Raw genomic sequence first — 22,015 nt, 5'->3', positions numbered from 1 at the left:
AAATAAATCAAGATGCCTATAATTCTAACCATGAATTCTTACTGGACTCTTTTAAAAATAGATGTAAAGCATTGTAACTGAGCATTTGGCTTTGCTGTATATTAGGTCCTTATTATTACTTCAATTTGTATACGGAAATCCCCTATTCATTTTAAGGGATCCTTTAGAGTTGAACTAATGTCATTGTTAGTGGTGAAGTAAAGGTTGCTGGCAGAGTAATAACACATAGGACACTATAGCAAACCTTCTCAGTCTATATGTTGTGGGATATTTTGCAGTGATTTCACTCATTCTGGTTTTATACAGTTTCAGTAACTCATATGATAATATGATCCAAGCACTGTAGCATAGATAGACTAAGAATAGAAAACACAGACATGCTGTCCCATTAACTTTAAGTAAGTTAAACTTACATATGCAAAATACCATCATTTGTATGGAGAGCAAAACTCATTACAATCTTGTAGCTGACACAGGATAGTTAGATAAATCAAGTTAGATAAATTCAGTCTTCACTTTGTAGCAAAATTCTTCCAACTATCAGTAATGAAAATTATATAATAATAAAAAATACAAGGATATTGCCTTTTTCTATTTAAAGAAATCTGTAAAATTTGTCTTATTAGTCCTAACTAGGTATCTGGGATCTCCTGAAAGTTTCATTATAGACAAAATTCATCCACTCATTTAAGACCTATCTATGCAGTCCAGGATTCTAAAGCTGCATTTATGCTCGGGAAATGACCCAAAATATTTTCAAGGTATAATACAGTATCTGAGAGCAGCCACAGCTTGCTCCTCACAGAAACAAGCTTGTGCTCCCTTGGATTGGGAAATCAGGCCCCTGGCAGGATCCTGGAGATATAACTCCCAGAGTCAGTAATTCCCAGAAAGCAGGTGGCACATAGCCAGCTGAGAAGCTGTCTCACTTGCACAGATGCAGGCTATTTCCTGCTGGTTTCTGTCAGTGCTAAATTGTAAACAAGGTTTAATTTCTGCTGTATACATTTGCATTTGTGTTTTCAATATGACTTCATAGAATCATCATAAAATCATCTAATGGTTTAGGTTGAAAGGGACCTTACAGATCATGTAGCTCCAACCCCCGTCATGGGGACAGACACCTTCCACTACATCAGGTTGCTCCTTACTAGGAGCCACCTTGTTACTCTGCTTTTTCTTACATCACCCTTTTAAACTGTCACAGTTTAACCCCAGCTGGTAACTAAGCCCCACAGGGCTGCTTGCTCACTTTCCCCCCAAGGGTGGGATGGGGGAGACAATAGGAAGAGTAGAATTGAGAAAACTCATGGGTTGAGATAAAGACAGCTTAACAGGCAAAGTGAAAGCTGTATATGCAAGCAAAGTAAAAGAAGGAATTTGTTCACCACTTTCCATCAGCAAACAGGTGTTCCACCATCTCCAGGAAACCAAGGCTCCATCATGCTTAATGGATTCTTTGGAAAACATACTCCATCAACACCAAACATGCCCCACTTCTGTCTTCTTCTTCCAGCTTTATGTGATTAACATAGGTGGTATGGAGTATCTGTTTGGTCAGTTGGGGTCAGCTGTCCCGGATGTGTCTCCTCCCAGGCCCTTGTGCACCCGCAGCCTACTCACTGGTGGAGTGGTATGAGAAGCAGAAAAGGCCTTAACTCTGTGTAAACACTAATCAGCAGTAATGAAAACATCCTTTTATTATCAACACTGTTTCCAGCATAATTCCAAAACATAGCTTCATACCAGCTATTATGAAAAATATTAATCTTACCCCAGCCAGAACCAGCACAAAACTCTATAGAGTATGAAGGTGCTCCGCTTGCCATATTTTGTTGTATTTGGACAGGACAAATCACATTATCAGACACATGTACACCACAGATTTTCATGTAAAAATATTCATTGTGTTCTTATGAACTTAAGAGGACTAGAATAAAACACAATTAGATTCATCCTTTAATAACTTGCCTTTGCTTATTATCTGTTATGGTTGTGACAAATGAGTTCATGATCTTTTTCTCACTGGTGGCAATAAAACCACAACAACCAAAGTCCTCGAAAGAAGTGGAAACATTCATTTGGTCTTTAGAGGGAAACAGCACTGGTACTACAACACAAGAGATTCATTGGTCTAATGTCTTGGCTTCTCAGCCTCTAGAGTCAGTTCAGAAAGACAGTTTTGCTACTATATAGGGAATATGGCAAATCACTCTCTCCCTTGAATAAGTGAGCAGGATGATGAAATACAAATGGTTCAGAGAGTACTTGTGTTAGTCATGTAACTAAGATTCTGTTCGATACTGTAATAAAATCAAATCTTTTAAAGCTCATAGGAGATTTCCATGAAATGCAATGGAGTTTAGATCAAGCCTTGGAAAAGAGACTGAGATTTTGGTTTTTTTTTTCTGGGGTGGGTGTGTATCTCACATCAATATCCTTCATCTTGTTAGAATTCCACAAGCATTAAAAAAAAGATTGTTCAGGAAGGGATAAATTGCTATTAGAACGATGAAATGCAGAAAATGCTGATTAGCAAAGGCTGAACATCAAGAATTGATGAAATATATGTGGCAATTACGCTACAAGCCACTGTACAGTGCCTATGCCATGAAGAAGTACTGTGCCTTGTCTATTAACTGATTCATCAGTAAAGTGCAAATTTGCAGGCTTAAATAATCTTTTGAAAAGTGCACTGAAATTTCATCTTGCTGTTCATTGCTTTATAGCACATTTATTCCAAGTATTTGTAGTATAACAGAATGTTCAGTTCATTATCTACCTTCAAAATAAGTTATTATAAAATTAAAGCGTGCACAACGGTATTTAGCAAAGTCATTCTTCTTCCCCTTACAACTGTAGCAGCTGTGTAAGAGTTTATTCATGGAGATCTAGTATGTCATACTATTTATTTGCTCAATGTTGTTGACTGACAAATATTGACAAATATTTACTGCTCATCATAGTCTGAACCATCTAATTTTGATAGAAGTTATAGCTACTTTTAATGCCTATTCTTTTGCAGCAAAATACTTTGAGGACTGCAGAAATACATAATAAACATGTTAAGATTAATGGAAATATAAATTAAGGTATTATGAATGAGTGGTTAATGGTGAACATTGACAGTTTTCATTCAGTCTTCATTAAAAAGATGCTTTCCACTAAAATGAAATTGACAATATTCGTATCTACGACCCTTAGGTTGATAAATGAGGTAACTTAAGTCATCCTATTAATAAAGTAGCTAGATTCCTTCTAACTTAAGTCAGATTTCACCATAAGGGGAAGACTCCTCTCCAACTGTTATTTAGCCCTTCTGAGATAACCTCAGACATGACCTTCATCTGACACCAAGGTTTGGGTTTTTTTTAATACTAGTTCTGTGTTTTTTTACTGGTTCTTTTTTTCCTCTGTTTTTATGATCACTGTACTTTTATCAGTCTTACCTCCAGTAACGTCCACCTCTTATAAGCTTTCAGCGAGATGTATTTTATCCACTGTCTTCCTTTCTGTTTTCTTTATAACACACACATTCCCCTCCCTTCCACACTCCACAATCCTGATTTCATAGCTTCCATCTCCTGTTCCTATTTTGTGATTCCAGTGCTTCTGGAATTGATATTTTTTTCTTTTTCTTTTTTCCTTTTTTTCTGTTGTGTTCTGTGCGGGTGTTGGTATCTAAATTTGATACCCAAGAGAAACAAAATTATGTGGACTTTTGATCTTTGATATATTTCTCCAGACATAAAGTCTTTGTGAATGTCTCCAGCTGCTGAGAATTTAAAAATGTTATTAGGCCATTCACAACATGATGCTCTTAAAACATGAAAACTAAGAAGTTGCAAAATAGCTCACAGAGTTGGCAGATGGGTACCCATACACATCCTAGTTCTTTCAAGACTGCAGTAAGCTTTTTAAATACTAACTTTGAATCTATAGTCCTAGATCTTTTCAGACAAGAAAATGAAGGGCTTATGCGGTGCTTTACTATCTCTTACAAAACAGTTAAGTACAGGAGACTCTCAGGAGATTGCAGGATGCTAGCTACCGGAGTTAAGCTGTGTGCTTCTCCAAGCATGCTTCCTTTCCAGGGGCCTCCATTACAGTTCAATAAAGGCATTCTAAGTAATATATTTTATTGCATTTTTATAGCTATATGTGGTCAGGAGTTTATATTATATATTATTTAACACAACTTCAGTTTGTTCTATAAGCAGAATTTGTACCTGTAAATGATTAACCAGGATCAAATTAGGTCAAACTCTGTTGACACAGTTTGAAGCTGTAATTGGTTTCTCTAACTGGTAACTAAACCAGAATTCAATCAGCTCAGAGTTAGTACTCTCTGTGCCATTAACCAGTAACATTTGGGAAAGTTTTGCAAACTGCACACTACAAACAGGATTAAAAGTCCATCAGTTTCTATTCTGCTGAGAAATTCATTTTGTAGAACCAGCTATACTGAAGTGTAATAATGTATTTTTTGTCAAAACAGGAAAATATAATGTTAATTATTACTTTGATGTGGCAGCCTCCACTTTAGTGGATGGATTTGAACGTTAGATCTTTTCCTAACTGTAACTAGAAAATTAGCTTTCAGATATAGTAGTCTTGACTGAAATACGATTACATTATATGCAGCCTTTAAACAGATCTGTCTGTATTTAACCAAATGATAAAAGTGAGGAAAAATCAGGGAACCTTAAGTCTCAAAAGCTTTATGGAAAATCACTACAAACAAAATAAAATTCGAGGTTGTGTGGAATGATCAATTGTGCGTTGTACCCTTAGGACTTAACTCACAGAAAAAGTATATGACCACTTCTGGATGTGAGACTGAATTTTGAAAAAGGTGCCTTTGATAAATTTTTATTTTATATATTAGTTGTGGACTCACAGTCTGATCCAACAAGTCAGTGCAGTTCAGTCTGGGAGTTAAATCTGTTGCATAATTGTTAAGGTCTTCACAGTCTGTCAACACACACTTACTTAATTCTGTTTAGAAGGAAGGAAAATATCTATTTCATTGCCTGGCACCTTGCCAATAACTTAAAATCATGATCCATTTTAAAGACCAATTACTCAATAACATAGGTAATCATATGCATAACAAGAAAAAAAATAAACTGTAATAATTAAAAGGTAAGCCTTGTGATAATTAAAATTTAACACAAACAACATCAGGTTTGTTTTGTTTTGTTTTGTTTTTCTTTTGAGGACTGAATATTCTCTGGTACAGCTGTATATATTTCAATGTTCTGTAGAGAAACTGAAATGCTCGTATGGTGAAAGTTTTAAGGCAAAATTCTAGGTTTATTTTTGACTTTTCATGTTAGAGGATACATAGCTGAGAATTGTCTTATCTTTACCTGAATCTACATCATGGCTATGGTCTACTTAAAGCTAGTGAAGTCTTTTCTGTAAGAAAGCATAAACTTCTTTTCCCCCTCCTTGGGCACACTATCTAGTTTCTTATTTCTTCCTCAGCTGCTTGTGTTTTGGGGTTTAGTTTATTTGTTTATTTGGTTGGTTTTATTTTGTTTTCAAATTCTATTTTGTGTTTTATTAAATTCTGTTTTGTGGCTTAATTAACTTTTCTGGTGGGTATAAAGTCTCTTCATAGGCCCTTTAAAGACTTTCCATTTCCCCCTTCTATTTTCCATAAAGCCCCCCAATGGAAAAAGTTCTTCAGGGCAGTATAAACGGAGCTGCAACTTGGTATATAATACATGTTCATATTGATGTGTTATTTTGATGGATTTCAGATGTGCTTCCTCTATGGTACTAAGTGTATACAAAACATCTACAGAATTCTGAAAATTAAGAGTAAAACTTACTGTGACCTAGGCCTTTACTTGCTGAAGAAATAAAATAAAAAACAGGTAATGATATTAACAGCCTCTGAAGGTAGCCTTAAGGAAGAATATCTTTCAGCAATATAACTTCATCTGAATATGCACTGCAATACTGCAAGTGAGATACGACAGTGCAGTCACAATGCAGTGCTTAAACGTATTTCATAGAAAACGTTAGAAATTTAGAAGTCACACTGCCCTTAGGTATATTCATATATTCTGTACTTTAACAGACACATTCATGGTAATAAATGACTATGACCTTGTGGGTCTAATTGATCTAGATTGTAGCTTGAACTGCATTTGTTTTAAATGAAAGGTAATACATAAAAAATAATATAAATGTACAATTAACAGAAGTTAATTTCATGCTACTGTTTGTTTATTAATTTGGTGATCACTTGTGTCAAAACTTTCGTGAAGTTCAGAACTCAGGTAACATTTGAACAAAAGAGACTAGATTTTCTGAAGTACTATACCAACACATTACTACAAGCCTTGGTCCATCTAGTTTAGAGAGTAGTTATAGTCCAAAGTGAAACCATGACTGAAAGAAGTGGCTGACAAAGTGTAGAGGGTTGCAGTAATTCTTGGTTACTGTTTTATCTCTCTCTCTCCAATAGTCTTTTCTTATATGATAGCAAATACATAGTGATCATATTGCTGAACCAAAAGCAAGAAAATATGTTTAGTGGTAGCGTGTAAATGTTTTGTTGTAATTAGACAACAGTGCAATATCTTCTTTTAGGCTAACACCTGAATCATGGCTATTATTTGAATTTAAATTTCTTGCTTTTATTTTGCTGAATTCCTACTAAATTTGATAGAAGGAGAAACAAAAATATTGCTAATAATCAGCATTTTTCATGTGAAGATAACATTATTTATGAGTGTAAACACTAAGTAACTTAAGCATTGGATGATCAAGGTGAAAATTTTCAATCAGTACAAGATTCCAGTTTTAAGAAAGAATCAAGTCTTTTGTCTTTATTGAATAAGACCTCTTACAAGTAGGATATAAGAGCTTGTACTTTCTTTTTTATATAAGTAGTTACTTGTAATCTGGAATATAAATATATTCACGCATATTGTTAAATTTAAAGTTTTTCTAATTCCTGGATTCAGAGCATAAATTCATATATATCTGCAGAATACAGCACAGAACTGAAATGTAATTAAGACAGAAAAAAGCCATAAAGGACTCTGAGAAATCATCTAATCTAACACTGTTCACTGAAAAGTACAGCAGAAAATTGCAATATGTTAAAAATTTGTCTGTAGAGCATTTCTTATTGTATACGGTTATGGAATTCTATTAATTATTTAACACCTGGATCAGAGATACTTTAGTTCTTGTGAAATTTAAGGGTGGGGGTGTGGAGAGCCTTTTTTTTGTTTGTTTGTTTTTGTTCTGTATTCAAAAGCACACTTTAAAATTTAATAAAGGAAAGACCTTGACCTGTGACATACCTGCCTCTATTTAAATGTAAACATTGTAGCATCATGCTCAATCTAAAAATCAGGTATGCTCAGTGTGAATCCTCAGTAGATTTGTTTTATTTGTTCATCGCAGTTTGTCTACAGTCCTGCAGATTACAGATTGCTTAAATCTGAAAATGTACTGTATCCTGGAGAGTATAAATCAAACATTCAAATTCTCTTTATCTTCTCTACATAAAACTAATCTGTTTGCTCTTTACTCTGAATCAAGAAAAGTCAGTGAAATATTAATAATGCCTGCGTTAATTACCATGTAAAACTAGTGCACGCAACAGGCATACAAAATGTTGAATATAATAGATCCATTTTTATAGCGGTACTTTCCTTTACTTCTTTCTTTTTTTTTTTTTTTTTTTTTGTGTTCATTTCATGTATCTGTCTCCATTTATCCCTAGGTAGGAAGGAGCTTTCTGGGAACTGGTAGTCTGAGACTGTGTTGTGCTTCACAGTGAAGACAAAATGAATTGGTCACAGCATCACAGGGTAGTACATAAAGCTCATTTGTACTACAAGTTAGGAACATTTTAAGGTCTTTTTTTTTGGAAAAAAAAAATCAGATACAACAAAATAATTTTTAATATAATAAAATACCTTAGTACAAATGTAACTCCTTTCAGTTGTAGCTGTAACATTGCTTAATGATTTGGGATGATTATTTAAGATCAGATTGCTTATATCCTGTGTCATATAGTCCAGATTCATGTATGTCCTTTCTGCTAATGTATGTTAACTTTTTCAACTGGCAGAGAGAAAAGTTTAGCAATATAAATATAGCCCTGTTTATTTAGATGAAGACCCACATAGCTGCAAATTCTATTAGAAATTGGAATTCTAATTGTGTCCAGTGGAAACAGTGACTTTTGGAAGGTGATAGAAGAACTCCACACTCTGAAATAAGATCTTAAGTCTGAAAAATGTAGAAATGTCATATTTCTAAAATTTTGCCACAGCAGCAAGTGAACCGGGCTATGGGTGAAAGGTAAAGGTGAAAGGAATAGGAACCTGAGTGACATTTTCCTGGACTGCTGATGAAACGGAAAACATTCATAAAGGCACATTCTGCACCCAACACCTGGCTGTAAAGCTTATGCTGCAGCCAGTTCTTTAGCTTTTATAACCAGGAGATACTCCTTGAGAAATAAGAGCTATTGGAAAAACATGAGTTCATGTAACAAATTGAGAAGATACCATCTTTGACAGCAAGCTTCCTGATCTTAACAGCATGTATTTTAATGGTCCTTGATAAGGGATGGTGACTGAAGAGAAAGGAAGGTATGGGGGCATATTGAAGTGGCCTTCACACTCCATATGTGAAAGCAGAACAACTGGGGTCCTTTTCAAGTGTCACTGTACACATGCATCAATATGGGAAACAGAAGAGGAATTAGAGATTCATGAATAGTAGAGAGCTATGGTCTCAGTGGGATTAGAGGGATGTGGCTGAAGTGCTGCACTGAATGGACACTGAATTCATTAAAAGAGCATGCCAAATGTCAGCAAGTGCTGCTGTTCCTTAGAGGTGAGTTGGAAGGCAAGGCCAGGAACAACACAAGCCAGGCAATGCCCTCTCCAGAAGTATGCTGCCCTACAGCACACCAGGCAGACAAGCATAAGTTTTATTTTCTGTATATTTGATTTTTTTTCTGCAACTATTCTAGCTGGAATACACCTTTTCTAAATAATAAAAAGATTTAAAATTAATATTGGCCCATTTCCATGACATTCCATTTTGTCTAAGCTCTACCTTATGGGCTAAGTGCTATACTTTCGCAGTTTGGCTACAATATAGGTCTACAACAAATATTGCATTTGGTCCAGGCTTCCTCACTGAAAATTATAATATGCTGTGTTTGCTTGCGTGTGTTTCCATAAGTGTAGAGGTCATTGGCAATTCCACATGCCTCTTTCTGTGACAGACATTATTTCTTGATGTTGGCAATTCATATTAAGATTTTACTAGAAGTCCTAGAAGGTGTCATGCTTCATTTTTCCCCTCAGTTAGGTCAGCAATAAATGGAAATGTTATAAAATTGTATCCAAGAGATGCTTTTTGATCTTTTTTCTGTCATCATAACCACATGCCTTGGCCAGTAAAAACACACTAGATGGGTTTTATTGTAATCATAAATTTTTATAGACCAGATCTAGCAATCATTCTTGCTTCCTGCTTATAGTCTTGTTCAAAATAAAGATATGTTAGGTTGTCTTTGTTTCTTCCTTCTTGTAAATGTCCAGGTTTTACAACAAGATAAGAAGCCTGCAGTTTATTTATTTATTTATTTTCCCCAGTAATTACTTAGACCTTAAAGTTTTCTGCAGGGAAGATAACAGCACTGGGTTCTAATAACTAGTATCTGATGAAAGACATTTTTCCTCTATTCCCAGACTGTAATTCTATTAATTGTCAATTTGATAGCATCTAACCCAGTAGGCATGATAGCTTGATATAGCATGGAGTGCTAGGCCAACATACACAGTATCTTCGAATAACTTTGTAGCTATTTAGAGCTACATCACTTCACAATGATTTCTATGTCTCCCAGTGTTTTTTGGATAAATCCATTCTATGATAATCCATGATAGGAACAGACATTTTTTCTAGGACACCCTTTTTAGGATTGAAAGATATATTTTTCATGACAGGATTTCCCAGTGATTATTTATCATCTTATATTCAATTAACCTTGGTTCTTTAGGATAGAACTATTTCAAAACCTTCCGTTATTTTTTTTTTTTTCATGACTCTGATAGTCTAACTATCATCATGATCCACAGCCTCTAAAGAGTCTTCTAAAGCTTCAGATTGGTTCTTAGCAGGATATGTTGAATCCTGCAGTTTCATAAAGTCTGCATCTTACATTTTGTTCACTTCAATATAAATATTTGTTGCTGTTCTTGGCACAAAATAATTGAATTAAGCACCCTAAAGTAAAGTTCAATTGATTATATATTGAAATTTGAGAACTTCTTAGGATGACTATTCTGGAGTTCTGACAGAAATATGGTATTGCAAAGATGAAACATGATAAATACCACTATTTAGCCCTGATCATTAGCAACAGCGTATAGAAAGTGCAACAACACTATCTATTCAGGCATGCCTGCATTAAATAATGTGATAAAATTTCATAGCAAAGCAAATTTGAACTTCTTGTGAAAGTACATCACAATAATTTTTTTACTGGTGTAAATTGGCTTTTAAGAGTAGAACATTTTCGTATTAAGTTGCCAGTCATGAATGTTACCAAGAAAAAGAACAAACCAGCACATAAATTTTTCGCAGCTTCAAACTCACGCTGGATAATACTTGAGCTTGCTCATATTTAGGCTGGGCTAGTGAAACATTAGAAACATTAGAAGAACATTAAAACCATGTATGTTTTTGAACACTTAACACTTGAGGATGATTAATTTCATTTAACATCCATTACCTAAAAATTAGACAGACATTGACAAGGATCCTTATCACACTGATCAGAAACATGTTTTAGAATAAGTTGCTTTCTGAAGGAGCCCATTTGTACTGCATGCAAAGAGAAGAAAACTAAATAGCTAATAACTAAACAGGTAGTGTTAAAAGTCGAAGTGTAGTTAGAGAAAACAATCAAATATCAGTCCAGCTGCATTTATTTCACAAAAGAAAGCAAATTGGCAATAAATAATTTTTGCATAAAAGAAATTAGCAAACATATTTAAACTTCAGCATTCACTCTTGAAGATGTCAAGTGAATGTATATTACAAATGTAAATATGTCATGTGTGTATTTGGTTTTGACAATGCATATTCAAGTCTGGTTTTCTACCTGTAAAAATTTTCATTCATGAAACTTTCTAAAAGAAACAGTTCAGTTATGTAGGTGCCTTGACAAGGCAACGTTTAATTAAGTTTCACATAATATTCTGTCTATTAGAAAAGCACCGTCTTCTAGTAACACAATGTCTAAAACTAGCATGAAGATTAAATTTTGTATGTAACTTGATCAAATTAGGGAAAGCAGTGAAAAAGGTAGAAAAGAAAATTGCTGTGAAAAGTAAAACAAAATGGGAAAAGAAATTAGCTGTGGTATCACAAACCCCAGGAGCTTTTGCACTGTGTCTAGATTTGTCACTTGCACTGCCAGTGATGCATTTGCAAAGATTATATTCTCTGCAGCATGTGTCTCTGCCACTGATGTATCACAGAATGATTATACTACTAAATACATATAAATGCATAATTTCTGAGATTAGATAGTGTTAGTACAATGAAATTAAAGGAATTATTTTTTCCACAGAATATGCTAGCTAAAAAAAAGTAGGACTATAAAACCTGATTACATGACATTGCTGCTTTACAGAAAGAAAGTCAAATGTTCTGTAATCCATCCTTCACTAGGAGAAAAAGCACAGAAAAGGGTTAACCAAGAAATGAAGTAATATTTTAATGAAAAAACACCTGAAACATATTGTTAAATATTAGAGCATTTGAAAGTGGTCTTTTCAAAAGATGAGAACAGAAATTGCTTTCCATTTCTTACTTTTTTTGCTGCAGTTGAATCTTAGTGTGTGGGTGTCAGTCTCTGTATAAGTCTCCCTAGAAAATTTGTTACTGAAGCAATTAAATTTTATTAAACTTAACTGTCACATTTTTTCAAGTAAACTGTAATTATGACACTTTTTGTTCCTACATACCATCCATTTTAGCTACTAGAACAGAAAAGCTATGGAATAAAAGATAAAAAACCTCATGGGAACAAGAAAATAATAAGGAAAAAACATACTTGATTTTCTGCTTTTCCTGGATAAAATTTACCTAGGCAAGTTCCATGCAAGCTTTTAGTGGTTTAGAAAGAGTAGGATGGGAATGTTTTAGACACAATGTTTTTGCAAGGTAGAATTGCTCTTTAAGATCAACTAAGTTAAAACAGGTTGAATAAATATATGCTAGAAATAGCCTGACAAATAATTTGCTGACAGAATTGTCCATTCAGAATACATAGATTATGACATTGTAAAAGTCTAGAAAGTCAACAGTGAAGTCTGTCAAGAGCTCTAACGGAACTGTGAACATTAACGGATGAAAAAGATTCTGTCTTTGGACAGAGAGAACACAGCGCAATGGAATGGAGCAGGACAGGACAGGACAATACAGGACAGGATGGAATGGAAAAGAACAGAATAAAGCAAAACAAAGCAGAACGAAGCAGAACAGAACAGAACAGAAAAGAATGGAATAGAATGGAATAATGTTTCCAATGGAAGAGACCTACAACGATCACCTAGTCCAACTGCCTGACCAGTCCAGTGATGACCAAAAGTTAAAGTAGATTATTAAGAGTATTGTCCTCTTAAACATTGATAGGTTTGGGGCATTGACCACTTCTCTAGGAAGCCTGTTCCAGTATTTGACAACTCTCTCAGTAAAGAAATGCTTCCTAATGTTCAGCCTAATCTTCCCCTGGTGCAGCTTTAAACCATGCCTATGTGTCTGATCACCAGATCCCAGGGAGAATGATCAGCACCTCCCCCTCAAATTCCCCTCCTCAGGAAGCTGTAGAGAGCAATAAGGTCACGCCTCAGCTGCCTCCTCTCCAAACTGGAAAACCTCAGAGCCCTCAACAGCTTCTCATAGGACACTCCTTCCAGCTTTGTTGCCCTCCTCTGGACACATTCAAGGATCCTCACAGCCTTCTCAAATTGTGAGGCCTAAAATTGCACACAGTGCTCAAGATGAGGCCACACCAATGCTGAACTCAGAAGCACAATCATGTCTTTTGATGACCTTGTTACCTTTATATCTTATACTGGAGTGTATCAGAAGAAGTTTATTGAAATCCAAGCAGAAAAAGAAAGAACACTATTTGGTGGTCTGGTAGAGGACAAGGTGGAAGCGCTGTCTACAGATGAATCATTCTTGCGTGTCCCTCACCAAAGAGTTGTCCTTCTGAAAGAAATGACACCCAGTGTTATCAAAGGGAAAATACAGTGGCTTCACAAAGTGTGACTGCAGTTAATAAATATAATATTAGTATATGCACCTGAGGGAGAGTAGACAAGGTTTAATGACTTTTAGTCTTTCTCTCAATAATTTTGTAGCTGCTTTTGTTTAATGGTTACCTGCATTTATCAAATGGGAAGGGTTAATTTCCAATTCCTTGGCTTTGCCGATAACAAACAATTAGAAGCACCAGCTAACTCCAGTCCAACACAATTCTTCTTAGTAATGAAGTTCAGGATTTTGTCTGGCTTTTTGCTGTTGTGCTTTTTTTTTATGTGGGAAATATTTTTAATTTTCTTATGTATTTTCTTGTCTACCTCTTCATTGCAGTTCAGTATGAAGCTATGTTGAATAAGTACACTAAGGCATACCTGATCATATAAATGAAAACAGATTTCCTTACACACTACACAAACTATGTTAAACATGGATCTCCTATAACCATATATGAGATAAATAAGATGTTGAAAACATGAGAAATATTATATTTATTATGTATTGCAATCAGTGGAACTGTTCCACATTTATTCTAATGACAAATATTTTTATATTTGGATAAATATTGTTATAAAAATATCTGACTAGAATTCAGACTTATAGGAAAAAATATCAGCTGTACAGTGACCTTTATATGTATACACCAAAAGGTAAATGTTAAGCAGGTACTTGGTCTTTGCTTGAGCATAATTGATTACCATATAAACATAGCCTGTCTGAATTAGACAATTTCATGTTTGACTGCAGAGGGCAAAATTTCCCATCTTTGAGGAGGTGTGTATATTATATCCATATATTGTAAGATACGTGTGTCTATATAAATTATATATTAAATCAATTAAATCTAAATTAATCAACATATTCTCATATTTATGTATTAGAAATGCCCTTAATGTTTTAACTAAATTATAATTATTTAAGTTAATAGAAATTTATTTTTGCTTATTAAGTGACCATGTACCTAATTCTACATGTCTTTTTTTTTCCTTCTTATTGAATACAGCAAGAATACAGTCTGAATAAAATTATAAATGTATGAAATCCCAAAGTAAAAAAAAAACCAAAACGAAATAAAACAAGAAAACTATAGCAATAAGCGATCAAATTATTGGATCAGTTCATATTATCATTAATTATGCTTAACAACTATATTATTAAATTAAAAATAAATTTTCTAATATAAAAATAGTACAGACTACTCATATAAGTAAATAAACTAAACAAACAAACAAACAACAAAAAAGGTAAACTAAAAAACCCAAACCCAAATAAAACCCCCTAAAAGGTCCTTATAAAACCCTTTTTCTAATCTGTGACATTCTTGATTTATGATAAGAAAGGGGTCAGTATCAAGAATAAAGCTGATTTTCTAATTTAGTTTGAACACTGATATAGAGAGTATCCTATATCCTAAGAGGGTACTCTTCACTCACAGCAATTTACCAGATTATGTGTGTCTGAGAGGCAGTTTCTTGCCACTTAAGTATATTATAAATATCCTGAGAAAGAAAAGAGAGAAAACCACCATGATATTAACTTGAAATTACAAAGCCTGGTTTTATAATTGTGTACCATATAAGTTTATTACCTTTGTAATTACATATTAATTTTATATTGCTTTATCCAAATCATCAACTAAATCAGTAAATAGCTCTAAACTAAATCAGTAAATATATGTAAACATTAAACATATTCTGTGAGCAACCTATTCAGTCATTATCATTTATGATGTTATCTACTCTATATTAGTAGGTCATTTCCTCAGGACATGGCCTATATATAACTCACATACCTCTAGTACCAAGCTACAACAGTTCACCTTCTTGTCATCTTGTTTTTCTTACCCTTGCAGGTTTCTGATAACATTACTTCTGGACAAAAAGAGAAGCCCTCTGTTAAGTAGAAATGGATAGAAAGTAGACTGCCCTTCCAAGCTACTATAGCCAGACTGGAATTAAGGGAGTGTAAGCCAAGTGTCACACATGAGATGAGATGGTGACCAAGGATTGTGTCAAGCCAGCAGTTATGCAAAATGTATGGGAAAAGTTGCAAGATCCTAGTTACAAAAGCTTACTGAACTGAAGCAAAAGACAACATTGTTGGAATAACTCTTCGCATTCCTGGAACAAAGAATAAGAAGATACCAACCAGGACAAGAAGCAAGGAGAACTAAGGTAAGGGCAAAGAGCAGAGTCATGATTCAGAAACTATGGATGAAGTTTGCAAAAATGAGGTGAAAGAAAACTAAGATGGAAATAGGGGTCTTGCACATCTAGAAGTGCAACTGCCATTAAGATGCACACAGAAAAAAGAAACAAGTGATGAATTTTACACACCAGGAATAAACCACCAGTCAGGCTAACAGGCTGGTTCGTGATCTCCTGAAAGACTCTTGTCAGGCAGCTAACTGCAGCTCAGTTGCCCAGACCTAACATGGACTGACAGCTGCTGTGTCTGATGCTTCATGAATCTGAAGCCCAAGTGATTTTTGCTACATTTATTTTACTTCCCCTTGCACTCCCTGTTCTAGAAACAAACAAACAAACAAACAAAACCAAAAAAGATATCTGAGTGAAGCTTTTTTTCTCATGACTGAGATACTTAAAGCATCTTTTTTCATGTTAATTATCTGGTGCCCACCAGGGTACAAGTTCAGGACTAGGATTTTCATTCTGTTGAACCAGTTTCTGACTTCGCCCTGCAACTACATACATGCACTTTTCACAAAATACCTTGAGAAACACACAGACAAACCTTTAACCAGCTGTCATATCTAGTCAAAATAGTCAATGAGCTAATGAAGTACTGAGAGCAGCAGAAGACACTAAGCAGCTGAAGGCAACTTGATCACTGGGTCATATTTCCTTAGGATACAAGATAAGGGAAGGGGTGGGGTGGGGTGGGTGGGTAATGAGGGAGAGCATTTGTTATTTTGCATTTAGTTAAGAAAAAACAGTGTACAAAAAAAGCAGACATTTTCAAACCTGAAGCTTCAGAAAAATTACAGGCTGGAAAGCTAAACCCTATTATTCTTGCTACTGTGTAATGGCTTCAGAATTTGAGGCATTTTGAAAAGGGACAGAATGGAAAAGAAATGAAAGCCAAACAATCCAAATAAGACAGAAAAGAAGTCCAGGTGCAGGCTTTCTTTTTTTATCAGGTACAGGGATTGTGTTTTATTAAGGAATTATTTTCTTACCAGTGAAAAAAATTCAAAATAAAGTTTCATTATTAAAAAATAAACAAATCTGGGGCCTCATTCAAATGCTGATGGAATCATAATGATGAAGGGAAGGGCCACGCAAGTGTCCTGTTGCAACTGTGGGACCTATAACAGGTAAACTGTAAGGGAAGGTACTACTCTGTGGATCTGTAACCTGTTTTTTCCTCACTCCTAATGTGTATATGAACTAATCTATTCGCTGTGCTTGTTTCTCCAAGACCTTGTTGATGTACATGGGTGAGGTTAAGTTGGATAACTTTGGAATACTGCCACCCATAGTTGTTTTGTGGTAATGAAATTGTATTTACATTTATTATATACATTAAATGTATTAATAGATTATTAACTATTAATATATACTATATATTAATATAGTATATAGTTCATTATGTATTATTAATATATTATTGTATTAATACATTAATAAATTGATGTATTAAATATACATTAAATGTATTAATAAATTAAGTCTGCTAAAACAAACCAACCAATCAGCAAAACAAGTTTAAGGAAAAAGAAAAAAAAAATTGAAAAGGGAAAGAAGAGAACTACAATATCAATTCTTCAAAAATTAATACTTGGACTTTAGGTCTTACTGTTTCAGAAGCCTAATTAAGGTCATGATTGTAGTCCTCAGATAGCCTTTAAGACTGTGAGTAGGAGAAATGGGAATACACTGCCAGTAATTGTTACCTGCATCTGAGCTAATATGACCAAAATTATTTTATGGTTCAGTTGTGGCACCAAGTTACTTTGCAGTCTTCAAAACCTTTGCTATTTCTACAAAAGTGCTATTTGGACTAAAAGTGTCTTTAAAATTTTATATAATGAGATACTACAGATTTAAAAAGAATACAATGACATTATGGCTGTTAGTTATCTTTAAAAGGCCTGGTTCAGAAAATTTCCCCAAATTATTAGAACAAGTGGTCTGAGAAATAAATGAGGGTGGTTATCTGAGACTTACACTCTTTGTCATTAAAATTAAGCTAAAACATTTAGTTTCACTAGGACATTAAAGTCAATGAGTGTACTTCTATCTTACTAGAATTGCCTGAGAAGGAAGAATGAGCCAATACAGAGTAAAAAAGCTCAAGTGTTTGATTGTTTTGAAAAGCTGTGGCATAAAAAGCTGTACAGACTTAGACGTGTAAAAGTTCTTTACTTTTTTCCAGAAAAAAATCTAGTAAATTATTAATATTTAGACAGCTGAAATAGTACCTAGAATATTTAGCCCCATTAAATTCACTGATAAAAAGTTGCACTTTACAGTTTTAAAACAAATTATTATTCATTTTTTCAAATAAAAGTAAGGATTTCTAACTTCATTCCTGACTCTCTATCTTCTTTCTTTAATGTGGCTGACTCTGAAAAGAACATAACTAAGCAGCTGATGGGAAAAGGCAGGAAGGTTTGTTGTTTTCCTTCAGTCTATGGTGAATTCAAAGGCCAGGTGAAGTCAATAGGAATCTTTCCATTGCCTACAGTGAGCTTTTGATCACACCACAAATTTATACTTCAAAGGATAGCTCCCTCTCATCCTTTAAGTTTTTTCCTGTCTTTCAGACGTCATACATTCTCTTCTTTCTATGCCTCTTTTCTTATATTTCTTTCGGAATACCTTGCCTCTCTTTTCTTCCTATATTAACAATGCTTGTACTAAAAGCCCAGCTGATATAACGGCACAAGACATCAGAGGACTTGGATAAATGAAAAAAAAAAAGGATTCTATCCACAGGAAGAGGCAGATTTTGTAACTTCTCTGGGGGAGACCAAAGACCCCTTTATACTCTGGTGTCCCCAAGAGATACAAAATATTTGCTTGTCCTGAATACCATCTTATATGATTGTATTCTAAACCATATAAAAACATGTATGGACATTTGTGAATTCCACCAGACTGAGCTATTCCATTTTGTCTAGTATACTTATTTTTCTGTTTACAAAAAAAAAACGTTACTATCTAGGATAATTACATGAAAAGAAGAGTTTGATTCTTCTCATTTTTCTTTTTAATTCGTTTTTTATGTCAGTGAGTGGTTTAATGTAACATGAAATACATCAACAGAGATTGAAAGTATTCTGTCCCATACTGATGCCTGGCAAACATTTTTTTTTTGAAGGATGGTGTTTCTTATAGAATAGAAAGAACTGAGCGCAAGGTTTTATCATGAGGGAGTATGTTTTAACTCCTCATATACTGCAGATAGAAATAAAAACATTGTTATCTATTAAATGTAGTGACAACAGCCTTTAATTCACTTCTCCTAAAATGAGTAAGTACTAGAGGGTATGTACTATTAGATGTGTCTTTGGATCAAGTAGAACAAAAGCTAGCTGTAGCCAGAACTATTTCAGGCACACTTTTTAGTACACTGATGAGGCATAGAACTGATTTCTTAGTGTTAAATGATGCTGGAAAGAAAAAAAAAAACCCAACAAAAAACCCCACAACAATTTCTAAATGAAGCTGTATCCAAAATTACTTTTTTTTCTGTACTCAAATATAACTTAATGCGTTAGCAGCGCAAATCTGTATTATTTTCAGTCTTACTGTCTGTACTTTACAGACTACATTCTTAGCAAAGAGGAAAAATGAAAATAGGTGCAGAGAGTTTTTTCAGAAGTTTGTGAGCAAGTCAACTTCAGAACTTTTATGATTATGAAAGATGCAGTATTAAACTAGGTATTTAAATATATATGAAAATAATGAATAATGAGAGTGCACAGCAATATTATAACTTAACAAGTTTATTTTTCAGAGCCAAAACATGTTAATTAATTTCTCTGATACAGTAAATTTGTTTCTAACTATGGTAATCTTATAAAAGGTATTGCCTTTTATGACCAACTTGCTTAACTCACTTCATTTATTTATGTCATAATAGAAGCTATTATGTAAATTTAGAATGTAAAAATCTAACTTAATTGTTGTATCAGTTGTGTCTACATTTTAGCATGCAGATAAGAATCACAGCATGAAATGCAGTGTAGGAGTAAGGGAAAAGAAAAAAAACATTGAATCAGATCCTTAAAGTATTAGATATTAGGTATTTAAGTTTCTCTCTTACCTTGCAAAGTGAACTAAGCACCTACATGCTTTTGCAGATATAAGTCTTAACATATTGTTACAGTCAAAGAGAATAGTAAAAAGCATGTGTTGAGAGAAGCAGGCAGTGATATTGCAATGGCAATTCTCCTTCTTGCCAAAAAGATATTTGTCAGATTCTTATGCCAAATAGCATTAATTTTAATAACTAATCAATGTTATTACAAAACTTGTGTGAAACTTGATGCTTCATAGCAAGGGAAAGCAAATATTTATTAGTTTCCTTGTGCTGCTCATTGCTTTCCTTTTGGACTGGTAAGGACTTGCACATCCTAAAAAAACATAGCCTGTTTATTGTTTTAATCAGATGAGGATACAAGGAGGAGTGGAACTGCAGTTTTTTCTCTGCCTCAGTATTATATACTGAATTGAGGAAAACCAAATCTGCATCCTACTGGTCTAAACCAATGACAGAAGGATGTTTAACTACTATTTTTGATTATCTGTACATATGCCTTTAAAAGAAAAGCTCTCTAACCAGTTATTAGCTACACTAATTGTCTTGCAGCTGAATAAACACATCTTGAACAAGCACCTTAGAAAGGAAACTCGGAGAAAATTTAAGTGGTCCAAAGTTATTTGCTTATCTGAAAGACTCCTGAAGTTCAGCCTCAGACTGTACTGGCATTAGATCCTTTGCAAAAAAATCCTGACACCTACATTTTGCCATGGAAATGGATTTAAGTTTTTAAAGTTTTTTGAAGATAAAAATGAAAGTGATGTTTTAACTTAATATTAAAGATTTAATTAAGAAAATCTCATGTACTGACAGAAATTATGATTCTAACTTCTGGACTGTGATTTAATCCACCTAATTTAGTTTCTATTTATTTGAATGTCTTCACTTGAATATTCCTGCATATTATCCTAACCAATTAAAATCAGTTAAAGTATGTGTTTACCCAATGAAAATGCACATTATAAGAAAAGGAGCAAATACTTTATGAAATGTGCAAAATACGGATAACTTATTGGATACAACTAAAATAATGTTGTATTCACAGAAAACTATGCTGAAAGCTTTCAAATGAAGTAATCAATGGAGAGAAAATTTCTCAAAGTTCTTGAGAAGTGGTAAATCTATTTAGGAGTAAAATTATAGGTCCAGTCAAAACGAAATAATGTTGGATTCTCAAGGTAGAACGGCACTGACACCTTAAATATGAGGTTTCTCATGCATGGGAACCTTAAAGTAAGCGCTATCTTCTCCTACCTGATTCAGATAAAGGAGTCCTGATTGATAGAACAAATAATGAACAGGAAAGGTCACTTTTTCAACCATCTGAAACTGCAATTTGAATCCAGACTATCTCACTCTAGCATGGCAAGACTATTATCAGTTATGAAATCACTTAACAGGAGTGCTTTATTCTTAATGACTGAGAGTTAAGCAAGGCTGCTAGAGTTTGCTGCAATGGGTATATCGATTCAGAAGGATAATTGGAATCCAATCTAAGATTATATGAGAAATAAAAGCCTCTTGTGGAAAGATGGCTTGCAGTCAGGAGTATGTAATACTGATACGAGTTTAAATTTTGTGAATGTTCACACTCCTGCAAATTAGATATATGTGATATAGAACTGACAAGTTTTTGAACTAAAATCTGTTTCAAATAAAGAACAGTGATTCCTCAATGAAGGTGAAGATAGTGAAAAGAGTGTAATTTATAAGAGCTATAACAAAACAAACAACAAATCAACCAAAAAGGTCAAAAGCGGTTTCAACAGTTTCATAATTATGAAATAAACAGGAGACACTACCAACCTGCAGCAATATATGATACTTCACTATTTACTTTAAAGATATTGTATACTCTTAATGTTCATATGGAAGGAAAATTTTAGGAACTGAGGAAAGGGAAAGAAGAGAGAATGCTTAAAGCCTCATTAATTTAGCTAGTACTTGCATTCAATACTTAAAAGTTTATAGCTTGGTAAAGTCAAAACCAATTTTCCCTGAAAGCGAAGGTACTTCTTTTAAATGAGAGCTATTTCCATGCCAAATTTCAGCTTGCAGTTCTCATCCACTTCAGCTCTTGGGCTGTTCATAAAAAGGTTACAGGCTTCTTTCCTCACCCTCTTTCTCTGTAATGGTAATAACATATTTTCTTTCTCCCTGCATTCAAAATTTACAGACCTAATTTTTGCTTAGACTTTATAAATAGCTGAACATCTAGGCAAAGAAAACTAGGAAAATTTCAGACAGAATGAATTTATGATCAGGTATATGTCACTACAAAACCAAAGAATTATATTTTTCCTATAAGAACTGCAAATCACCATTCCAAATGTTCTTATCAACATTTGAAACAAAACATGCTTTTCTTTCAACTGTAATTTTTTTTTTTAAT

Source organism: Lathamus discolor, chromosome 4 (assembly GCF_037157495.1).
Source record: "Lathamus discolor isolate bLatDis1 chromosome 4, bLatDis1.hap1, whole genome shotgun sequence".
NCBI lineage: Eukaryota > Metazoa > Chordata > Aves > Psittaciformes > Psittacidae > Lathamus > Lathamus discolor.
Note: the sequence above shows the minus strand (reverse complement) of the source record.